Source organism: Pteropus medius, unplaced genomic scaffold (genome assembly GCF_902729225.1).
Source record: "Pteropus medius unplaced genomic scaffold, Ma_sr-lr_union100, whole genome shotgun sequence".
Lineage (NCBI taxonomy): Eukaryota > Metazoa > Chordata > Mammalia > Chiroptera > Pteropodidae > Pteropus > Pteropus medius.
In genome coordinates, this window is record NW_024349519.1 from 28,273,868 (window position 1) to 28,285,275 (window position 11,408).

Here is an 11,408-nt window from a genome sequence, read left to right on the forward strand (position 1 = left end):
AGCAAGACCCATGCTATTCCTTAGCACCTCAATTAGCCCTCGTCTACACTGGACCTATGACTTTTCTCCCAGGTCTGAGCCTGCACCAAATTCTTTCAAGCCTTCACATGTTTACCCAGGAAGTTCCTTCCTGCAACTGTAACTATGCTTTGAGTTTCAGCTTGAGGGTCTCTTCCAGGGAGGGGGGCTCAGTTGTGCCGGGATCTTGTTATCTGCTCCCCACACTCTCTTCTGAACAGTTGCCATAATTGTAATTACATAGTTTTGCACAATTATTTTGTAATGTCACTTTTCCCCTTCTAGAATGTGGGCCTGGAGTAAACAGGCCCTGGGAGGCCACTGTGTCCCCTTGCACCTAGCTCATGTGTGGCATATAGTAGGTACTCAATAAACGTGCCCAGGAGGTATCTGAACAAATTTCTTTGTATAGGTGAGGGGGATGTGGTGGGCCTCTGACCAGCATCACCCAACTGGACAGGTCACTTGGTGTCTCAGAAGCATGTTCTGGAATCTTTTCTGAGGTAAAAAGAACATCATGCACGCGCGTGTGCGCGTGCGCGCGCACACACACACACACACACACACACTCACATGCACAGCGTGAGCCCCCTGTCCCTAATTTCGTGACAGAATATTTTTCCCCCCGGGCAGAAAACAAACCATTATTAAAACAATACGGTGACTTGCCGGGGAAAACCCATTTGCAGCGATTTATATTGTGCCACCGGAGGAAATGGGTGGAGAAGCGTGGGGTTTAAGCACTGGGGGAAGAATCGCAATGATCTATCAGAGGGAGGACAGATGGGTGCTTTCTCTCCCCTCTCTCCCCTGCTCGGGCTCCAAGTCAGGAATCCATGTCAGCCGTGGGTTTGTTCTCAGTGGTGTGATGGGGGCGAGTCTGGGGAGGAGGCCAGGCCAGGATGCTGGATCCCAGGGGAGGAGGGGCAGCCTGGGACCCAACCGGGACCCTCTGTCCTACTACCCACCTGCTCTGTCTCTTGGGCTGGTGGGCCACCTGATTTGAGCCCCTTCCCTCATTCGCCTAGTTTTAATTTTTACATTTTCTTATAGAATCACCACCTGAATTTTCCTCTCGCTTTATTTCCTCACTCATCCTTTTTCCCTTTCCTTGAAGTCAGGACTGTATCCTGTCCCAGTGTCTGCATGGAAAACACAGCAGTTGCTCAAATATCCACAAACACATGGGCTCACCACCACTGCTCCAAGCATGCAACCCTGACTTTAGTATTTAAGTATCACCCACCACACCAGGCTGTGAGCGCACTGGAAAATGGGCTGTTTCTGTGTTTCACTCATTTATAACTCCATGGTCCTTCCACACCCAGTGAAAGTCCAATTCACAGCCGCTTTGGGGTTGGGGGACGGACAAGCACTACTGAGTCATTCGGTTGTTTCAGAGCTGCCCTTGGCATCCCTCCTTCAAAGTTGAAAGCTGTTAGTGTGGCACCGAAGGCCCTTCCCAATCTACAAGCATTCAGTTTCATCCCCCAACACCCCACACCTGCCCTGGCCCCAGGCACCTCTTGGTCAGACCCACTGGCTCATTCGCGGTCCCCATCTCACCCATGATGCTTTGCACTGCTCCCTCTCCAAACATCCCTGTTCCCAAACCTGGATGCCCTGACCCCTCCGTGTCCACCTCCAGCCTAAGGGGCTTGACACTCAGAGCCTAGTCCAGCCCATGGATGTGATTTGTTTGGCCCAGGCAGAGTTTTTAAAAATTGTAATGAGTGACCAGCTTTTAATATCAGGCAACGGCTGCATAAAAATCTGGATTCCTTGTTTTCCTTCAAAAGATGCTGCCTCAGGGAAACTGAGGCCGCCCTCCAGCCCAGCTGTTACTCGGCGAGGGCTTCCCCCTCCCTCCTCCTCCAGGTGAGGATACAGGTTTGCCAGTTCATACTGGGCCAGTGGTTAAGAGGACTCTGGGCCCAGACTTCCCAGGTTAGAATAACTCAGTGTTCCTGTTCTAGAATATTCCGCTTGCCCAGCTGTAGGGATTCTCCTTCCTTCTCCACTTAGTCTGGTGTTCCATGTGGCTGGGCTGTGTGGACCCCACCAACGCGAATGAGGACCACTGTGGAAGACCGGCCCAGGGGAGGTGAGTACAGTCAGCCCTTTGTATGGTTAAGGTTCTGCATCCGCGAATCCAACCAACCGTGGATCAAAACTATTCTAAAAAAATGTTACGCTGTTGCTGACATGTCCTATGTAGCTAGACTCACGGTCTGCACTGAACATCTACAGACTTTTTACTTGTCATTATTCCCTAAAAAATGCAGTGTACCAACTATTTACGTAGCATTTACGTTGTATAAGGTATTATAAGTAATCTGGGGCTGATTAAAGTAGATGGGAGCGTATGCGTGGGTTATATGCAAATGCTGTGCCATTTTACATAAAGGACTTGAGCATCTTCGGATTTGGGTTCTCTCGGGGGTCCTGGAACCGATCACCCGCAGATATCGAGGCATGACTGTATTTTTTCCTTAGCTCAGCCCCTCACCCTGTGGCCTCTGTGGGTCCCCGCGTCCCTGTGAGAGGTCAAAGGACCTCGCCGTCCACTCCGCCAGTGATGTTTCTGGGTTCTGACAACTGCTCCCTCCCCTTGTCTCTTACATCTAAGGATGCTAATGGCTCCCCATTTTCACTGGCCCAAGGTGTGACATTATTCCTTGTGGTTCCTTACATCTTACCACACTTTGTAAATGTGTCCTTTCATCGAACTGCTCAGATTGTACAAATTGTCCTGTTTCCTGCTGGAGCCCTGACAGCCCCTATGCCTCAGTGAAGCCACCTGGAAAGGGGATAATAGTAGTACCTGTCTCTAGAGTTGATGTGAGGATGAAATGAGTTAATACTGGATAAGGAAAGGGCTTAGCAAGTGCTAATATATATTAACAGGTATTGTCCTTTGCCATAGTCCCCACCACACCTTATTATCTCCCTGACACTGGAGCTGAAGGTCACCTATACCGCTGCTGATGCAGTTGGTCTTTTTGACTTGGCTGTTCGGTGTGTTTATATTACCTGCTGTCCCCTGTAGGTTGTGGCATGCTCAGGGCCCAGCTGTCATCATCTCTGCTGTGGAGAGTTCCCAGCCAGCCTTCCACCCCGCTGCGTATCCCCATCCCTGGGGCTCTCCTCCATGAATGATGATCCCAGCATACTGAAATGATCCATGCACGTGTTTGCTTCCCCGTTGTACCCCAAGCGCCAGCAGGGGCTCCATATATGTGTGTGGAATTGAATATCAGGGCCTGTATTAGTTTCCTAGGCTGCTGGAACAAAGGACCACAGACAGGGCTGCTTAACACAAGTAATTTATTCTTTCACGTTCTGGAGGCCAGAAGTTGGTATCGAGGTGTCGGCAGGGCTGTGCTTCCTCTAAAGGCTCTGGGGGGATCCTTCCTGCCTCCCCAGCTCCTGGGGGTTCTTGGCTCTTGGCTGCATCCCTCCACTCTCTGCCTCCATCTTCACATGGCCCTCCCCTCTGTCTTCTCCCCTTTTCTCATCTTTTCATGACACTTGTCATTGGATTTAGGGCCCACCCTAATCCAGGATGATCTCATGGCAAGATCCTTAACTTAATTATTTCCGCTAAGACGCTTTATCCAAATAAGGTCACATGCACAGGTTCCAGCCCACTGCAGGCCCCACGGCTTCCTGGAATCTTCGCTTTCTTTCTCTCTCTCTTCACTCATTCCATTTTTGAAGCCAGTGGCAACCAGACCCAGGGCGCCCGCCCCTGCTCCCGGCCCACTCTGTGGGGAGGTAGAGGGCAGTCTCCTTGACAGGAGTGGAGGAAGAGGCCCGATGGCCCTCTGTTTCTAATGCAGGCCAAGCCCTCAGGAAGCCCACTCCTCTGTGGGCTGCCGAGGAACTGGGGCGAGACCCCCACCTCCCTCCAAGCTCACAGCGAACACCCCAACACCCCGGCAAGCACCACTTTGTCATCCCTCTGTGGCGTGCTGGGCTGAGAGGTTGTCATTTCTCTTCCACCAGTCAGAAATCTGCAGTCCCCTCCACAGTTCGAAGGCTGGCCTCTGACCTGCCAGCCAATTTCTTTCCAGGGCTGACAGGTTGGGTTAAGAGGGAGTGCTCCCCTGAGCGCAGACATGCTTTCTCCACTCCATGCTGCTTCAGCCCTCCCCTCACCGAGAAAGCCCGCTGCTCCTGCTTCCTCTGGAAGGTGATGCCTGCCTTTCCCATTGTCCCCCCTCCGTGGTAAGAGAGCCAAGCTGGCCCGGACGTGTCTCGTTCAGTCGGTGTGGGTTAACTTTTTTGTTTTTTAAATAATTTCTTTTTGAGGTAAAATTTACTTAACATAAGGTTAACCATTTAAAAATATACAATTTGGTGTGTTTTTGCATATTCGAGGGTTGTGCAACTATCACCAGTATCTAATTCCAGAACATTCTCATTACCCCAAAGGAAACTCTGTCCCCACAAGCAGTCACTCTCCATCAACCCCCCTCCCCCCAGCTCCTGGCAACCACTGATCTGCTTTCTGTCTCTATGGAGTTGCCTGTTCTAGACATTTCATATAAATGGAGTCATACAATCTGTGGCCTTTTGTGTCTGGTTTCTTTCACTCAGCATAACGTTTTCGAGGGTCATCCATGTTGTAGGGTTAACTCTTTTATTGTGAAGTACATACCACTTAGGAATATAGCTCTGTGAATCTAAAAAGTATGTTCCACCCTCGTCACTACCACCTAGCTTAAGAGAGAGAATATTCTAGTCCTTTAGAAGCTCCTTAGGCTGCTTTCCAGTGAGCAACCTGCCCCCAAGTGTCACTTTCCCAGAAGGTGACTGTGCCCTCCCCACCCCACGAGACATTTGTCACACCCAGGGAGATGCTAATTGGCATCTAGTGGGGAGAAACCAGGCAGGCTGCTCAACACCCTCCAGTGCACGGGAAGCGCCCCCGCAACAGAGAATCATCCAGCCCCAAGTGTCACCATTAGGAAACCTTGGGCTCCCCTGTCTACACAGATTATTTCTGCCTGTCCTTGAATGTCACAGGAGTGTGACATAGGACCACGCTGAGTGTCCTATCTGTGTCTTGCACTTTCGCTCCACATTGTCTTGAGATTCATCTACACTGCATGAGTTCGTTGTTTGTTCTTTTTCATTGCTGCACCTTATTTCATTGTATGAATATACCCTGATTTATTTTCCATTTGCCAGTCAACAGCCACTGGGGTGGTGTCTAGCATCTGGCGATGATGAACAAAGTTGCTATGAACATCGGTATGTGTCTTTGGGTGGACATAAGTGCCCGTTCCTGTCGGGAATAAGCAGGAATGGAATTGCTAGGTCGATGGAACGTTAGTAGATCAGTGTGTGATAGTTAAAGCTCAGGGAATTTTGCACAATAATTCTGACTTCTGGCTTCTCTTGAAGAACCATTCTGGCAACTCTGAGCCTGGCTTCCCACGTGGTAGCTCAGCTGAAGCCGAGGAGCAGCAAGCGGCTGCCAGTTTAAAAGGGTCTCCAGCTCCCTACAGCTGCCACCTTCTATCCTCACTGCCTCACACCTGCCCCATTTCTGTGTTTTTGCGTCCTGGTTGGCATTTGGCTTTGCGGCCCCTATCTTGGGCCCATGCAAGGTCAGGAATCACTTTCTACCTTCTTGTGGCCATGGCCTTGACCTCCATGGGCCCGTCACCTCCCTTCTCAACACCCTTCTCAATTCCGCTCCATCTCACAGAGCCTGCAGCCCCTTTAGACCCGGCAGGTATTTCAGGTTGCCTCAGGCTCCGCCACTCCCTATCACCCTACAGCATCCTGGACCCTGCTGGCATTTTTTCTTGGCAACATCCACAGACTCTCTTCTCTGCCCAGACCATCAGGGCCTTCTACCTTCAGTGGCAGGTTCCTGCTCTCTGCTTACAGGTCACTTCCCTAGGGCTGGCTTCTCTGAGCCCCCTAGCCAAGGACGGCCTCCCAGCCATACTCCCACACAGTCCCTATCTGCCACCCCTCACACTGTGTTGATGAGTCCTTGACCACGTCTGTCTTGGTCACTGCTGTTTGCTCATCGCCCAGCTTAATGCCCGGTAAATACTGGCCATACGGTGTGGGGCATGAATGAGAGGGACAACCCTCATGCCAGGTTGAATGAATCGCTTGCCTTCTGCAGAAGCAAGCTGGGCTCCTAGGATGAGTGTGGTAGAAATGCCTCACTCCTCAGAAGCTCTTTGTCATTGCTGGCCCAAGGGGGCAGAGCCTGAGAAGTCTGTGTGTCCCCCCCAACCCTTTCCACCAAGTCCATACCAGCCAAGGCTGACAAAGTGCAAGGTCCCTTCCCTAGGGTCCTTAACTTCCCACAGGCCGGCCCCGCACCCCACCCCAACCATCTCAGCTATCCCCACGCACTGTCCGAATGTTCCCCAGTCCCTCCAACTCTCCCAGAATCCTCACCTGCTCACCTGTCTTCTCCCAACTTTGCGACAGCCTCAGAACCTCCTGGTGTTTTCCTCCCAACTCCTCTCTCCTCCAGACCCCTCAACCGTCCCCCTCTCACCTCTCCTCTCTCCCAAGCACTCGGCTCCTTCTCCTCCTCACTTTCTCACACTTCCAATCTCTCTGGGGCATTTTTCTCCTCCTTCTCAGCAACCCCTACCTCAGACACGCTCGGGTTTCTCCCTTCACCCCCACTTCGTCGCCTCATCCCACAACTCCTCTCCAGCTCTACTTTCGTCACCCCCTTCTCCTGGCCCCGCGGCCGCTCCTCCCGCATACCTGGGGGGAAGGGGCGGGGCCTCTTCACCTGGCGGCCACAGAGCAGCGGGGCAGCGGCTCCTAGCGGCCAGGGAGGCAAGCGCAGTCCAAATGGGCACTCCTCTCAGCTAGAGCCTAACTGGGAACAGACCACCATTCCTGTCTGCCTGCCGCTCAGGCTGGACCCTGGCCACTTCCAAGACTTTCTCTTTCTTCCATACCCCTACTTCTTCCTGAGCACCGACTATGTGCCAGGAGCTGTTCTAGGTGCTGGGCATACAGCAGCGAACAAGAAACAAAAATCTCTGGCCTGGAGGAGTTGATATGCTTCCTGAGAGAGACAAATAAATGAAACGAAAATAGGTAAGGACATGGTCTGTTCCTAGGTGAAAAAAACTACAGGAGGGGGTAAGGGGTGAGGGGAGCCAGCGAGTGCGGAGAATAGGGTGTTTGCAGTTTTCCATAATATGGTCGAGGTGATTTTTTTTTAGCAGTCCCGATGGGGGGTGGGGTGCAAAGCTTAAGGGGGGCCCTGTTGGCTCTGCCCCTAGGATATGTCTTCAGTTTGAGCACTTCTCCTCAGCATCCTCCTTCAGGTCACCATCGCCTCTCACCTGGATTGGCAGTGGCGGCCACCTCCCCACTCTCCTGGCTCCCTCTCAAATCCTCCCTATAATTCGGTTTCAATTGAGGTAAAATTCACTTAACATAAAATTAACCACTAACTCTTTTAAAGTGAACAACTCAGTGGCATTTAGTACATTCACAGTGTTGTGCAACCACCTCTATCTAGTTCCAAGACAGTTTCTTCATCTCCCAAGGAAACTCCGGTACCAGAGGCAGTCATTCCCCACCAGTCTGCTCTCCTTCTCTGTGGATTTGTCTATTCCAGACATTTCGTGTAGATGGAATCATACGATATCTATCCTTTTGGGTCTGACTTCTTTCACTCGGCATGTTTTCAAGGGTCATTCACGTGGTAGCGGGTGTCAGAACCTCTTTCACTTTTATGGCTGAATAATATTCCCTGTATGGACATACGACATTTTACCTGTTCATTCATTGGTGGACATTTTGGTTTTTTCCATCTTCTAGATTTTGTGAGTAATGCTGCTGTGAATATTCGTGTCTAAGTATCTGAGTCCCTGTTTGCAGTTCAGTTCTTTTGGGACTATAACTAAGAGTGAAATTGCTGGGTCCTATGATAATTTTATGTTGCATTTATTGAGAAATCTCTCCTGTAATCTTTTAAACATGCAAATGAGATCATGTCACCCCCTCCCAAAGCCTTCCATCAGCTCCCCACCCCTATCACTGAGAAGCTAATCCAGACTCTCCCCATGACCTCTGAGGCTGTGCCTGGTGGTCCTACCATGCTGGCCCTTGTGCTCTTCAAACTCTTCAAATAGTCCTTCCAGCCTGTTGCAGCCTCAGGGCCTTTGCATTTGCTGTTCCCTCTTCTTGGTTCACACACGCTAGTCTTCTTCTCAGCTCTCTCAGCTCAAATGCCTCAAATGCCTCCTCCTCAGAAAGGCCCCACCGGTCACCTTAGCCTAAATCATATTCATCCACATCCCACCTCATGACTTGCATGTGTTTTTCCTTCATAGCATATATCCTGCTCTGAGATGTTCGTGCGACTAGTGAATGAATCATCAGCTTCCCCAAGAAAGTGTGAGCTCCAGGAGGACAGTGACTTTGTGCCATCATCATACCCTCAGATTCCAGAACACAGCCTGGAACCAGGTTCAGGACCAGCATGAGGCAAAAAACTCAGCCGTTAATATAAATCATATTTTAATGTAATATTTTTAAAAATCAAAATTCGTGTAAAAAAAATCATGACGAACAAAATGTTGAAAATCGTCAATAAAAAGACAGCATCGATATTCCTGGCTTTCCCTTTCCCCTCAGGCTCCGATGTGGCTCTGCACGGCACTCTTACTGATCCTGTTTCTATTTTAAAAGTTTGTTATTTCGGTCATCATGGATTTTTGGCATGAAGTTTGGGTTTCTTAACTATTGCGTTGCGATATTCTTTCTCTTGATCACTGAGTTTTTTGGTGTCCTCTTAAATTTTGTGGCCCAGGAAGTGCCTCATTGCTGTCATCCTAATGCCAGCCCAGCTGGAGCCTGGTATTCACCCCTTCCATCCACAGGTGTTAGAGGATGAATCAACGAGCAAGAGTGAAGCTGGGAGCCAGACAGGCACCAACCCCATAACCTGCATGGCCAGGCAGTGGCTCCAAGTGACCAAGTCTCTGGGTCACACAGGCTTGGTTCAGAATCTGACTGTTTTTTAACCACTTGGGTGAGTGACAGAGATTCAGTTTCCCCTCCTGTAACCTAGGGAGAAAGTATCCATGTCACTGAGTGATTATGTAGAGTAAATAAAACAGTCAGTGTTTACATGGACCATTTCTCAGCTAGCCCGGGCCTTTCTCCTAATCACCACTTCACATCTCCACTTGAATATCTATCAAACCAAACATAACTCCTAGATCTAACCTCCAAAACCACCCTTGCCTCCAAGGGCTTCATCTTTCCAGGTGCTCAGGCCACAAGCTTTGACTTGCCTCTTTCCCTCACTTTCCACTTCCAATCCATCTGCTCCACCTTCAGAATCCACCCAGAATCCACCCACTGCTCACCTTCACTGTCACTCACTACTCCCAGCATCGATTACCCGGACCAGGAAAGTCACTTCCTTCCTGGTCTCCCAGCTTCTGCTCTTGACCTCCATACTCTGTTCCCCTACAGTGAGCAGAGGGTGTCTATGAACATCTGAGTCAGGACATGTCACTCCTCTGTTCGTGGTTTCCACTTCAGAGCAAAAGCCCAAGTCATCCCCGAAGCACATCAGGCCAGCACAATCTGCCCGTCACCTCCCTGCCTGAAACTTCTCCTTCTTTCTCCCTCACTCCCTCCCTCCAGCCACAGAAGCCCCCTCATGACGCCTTCAAACACCTAGCAAATTTCTGCCTCAGGACCTTTGCAAGGGATGTTACCTCTGCCCGGATCTCTTTTCCCCCCAGGTGCTCCCATGACTCCTCCCTCATCTCCTCAGGTCTTTACCTAAATACTACCTTCTCAGAAAGGCCTTCCCAAACTTCTCCTACCTAAATCGTAGCCATCACCATGCCCTCTCTCTTCTTAATTTTCTTCCATAGCACTTGTCATCATCTGACAGTCTGTATCTTCCATTTGTCTGATTTCTTGCCTGCCTCCCTGATTAGAGTGTAGCCCCAAGAACAAAGTACCTCTTCTGCCTTATTCACCACTGTGTCTCCACACCCAGCACAGTGCCTGGTGCACAATAGGTGCCCAATAAATGTTTGTTGACTGACTGAATTCCCCCTCCAAAGACAGCAGTTGGAATGAATCCCTGGCCCCATCCTGTCCTCCCAACCCAATGCTGAGACCTATTTACCTGACTTTTCACTTGGGCGAGAATGTGGAATGGGGCTCAGACATTGCCTAAGGTGGGCGTACAGGGAGCCTCCAGGAGGGTAGAGGCAAACAGAATCTCACTGGCCCGCTCCTCAAGACCCTTTGACAGGTCTGCCATTCGCTTCCCTGGCACCCTATTCGTTCTCCAGGGCTAATTCTGTCTGTCTCACCTACCAAAACGGGGTTGGGGTGCCCTAGAGGGTTCCCAGTATTGTTCATGGGGCACTAGGGTATCCTCAACGCCCAGCCCCCTGCAGCACTGAGGGCATGTAAGGGGCACTCTGTGCTTGAGGAAGAAATGGAAGGAGTGCATCCATGAGCTGGATAACTGAATGAGGAAATAACCTGCAGGGTGGTTGGTGCATCCTATTCAGGGCCGGGTGTGGGGCTCTGGGAAAAACTGGGCTGGGGATGCCTGGTGGTTGGTGGAGGCCTGGGTGTTGTGCTGGTTCCCCTGAGTCCAGAAATGTGTCCCCCTCCCTCACCATCCTCCCTCCTTGCAGGACCTAAGGAGCCTTAGGCAGGGCACTCAGAACCAGGGAGGTAGGCCTGAGGCAAAGGACACAGCACCCGGGACAGAGGAGGATGAAAGAGCACAGCACTCAGGACAGTCAGCGTAGGGGCCAGAGACAGTGGGCAAACACATGGAGGGCGAGGGCGAGGGCGAGGGCAGAGGGCACTGGTAAGCATAAGTGTCTGAAGTCGGGTTGCCCGAGGTGCTAGGGTCCCCAAGACGCGGGACATCCTGGGTGTGGGGCTTTCTTGGCACGGGTGCACAGAAAATGGGGTGCCCAGGATGTGAGGTGTCCAAGGTGTGGGGCATGCTGACTGGGGAGTCCGGAGGCTCAAGGTAGGGTGCACGAAGCGAGGAACGCCCCGGAGTAGGGCGCAGGGGGTCTGCGGCGTGGGTACCAACCCGCGCAAAGTGGGGCACGCGGCACCCAGGCGAGACTGCGCGCGCGTGCGGACGGGCTGGTTCCCGGAGCCCCGCTGCTGGCGCGGCCTCCACTGCGGCTGCGCAGCTAAGGGTCTCGGGGCGAGGGTGCAGCGGCTCTTTCGCGCCCCCCCGTCTCCCAATTCTTCGCTTCCTGTACCAGAGACCGGGATAGAATGCAGGAGAGAGAACCGATCCCGGCCATGACCAGGGGCTCTGCGCTAACCACGGGCACTGGGAGAAAGAGGAGGGGCTGGGAGGGGGTCCTGGCCGA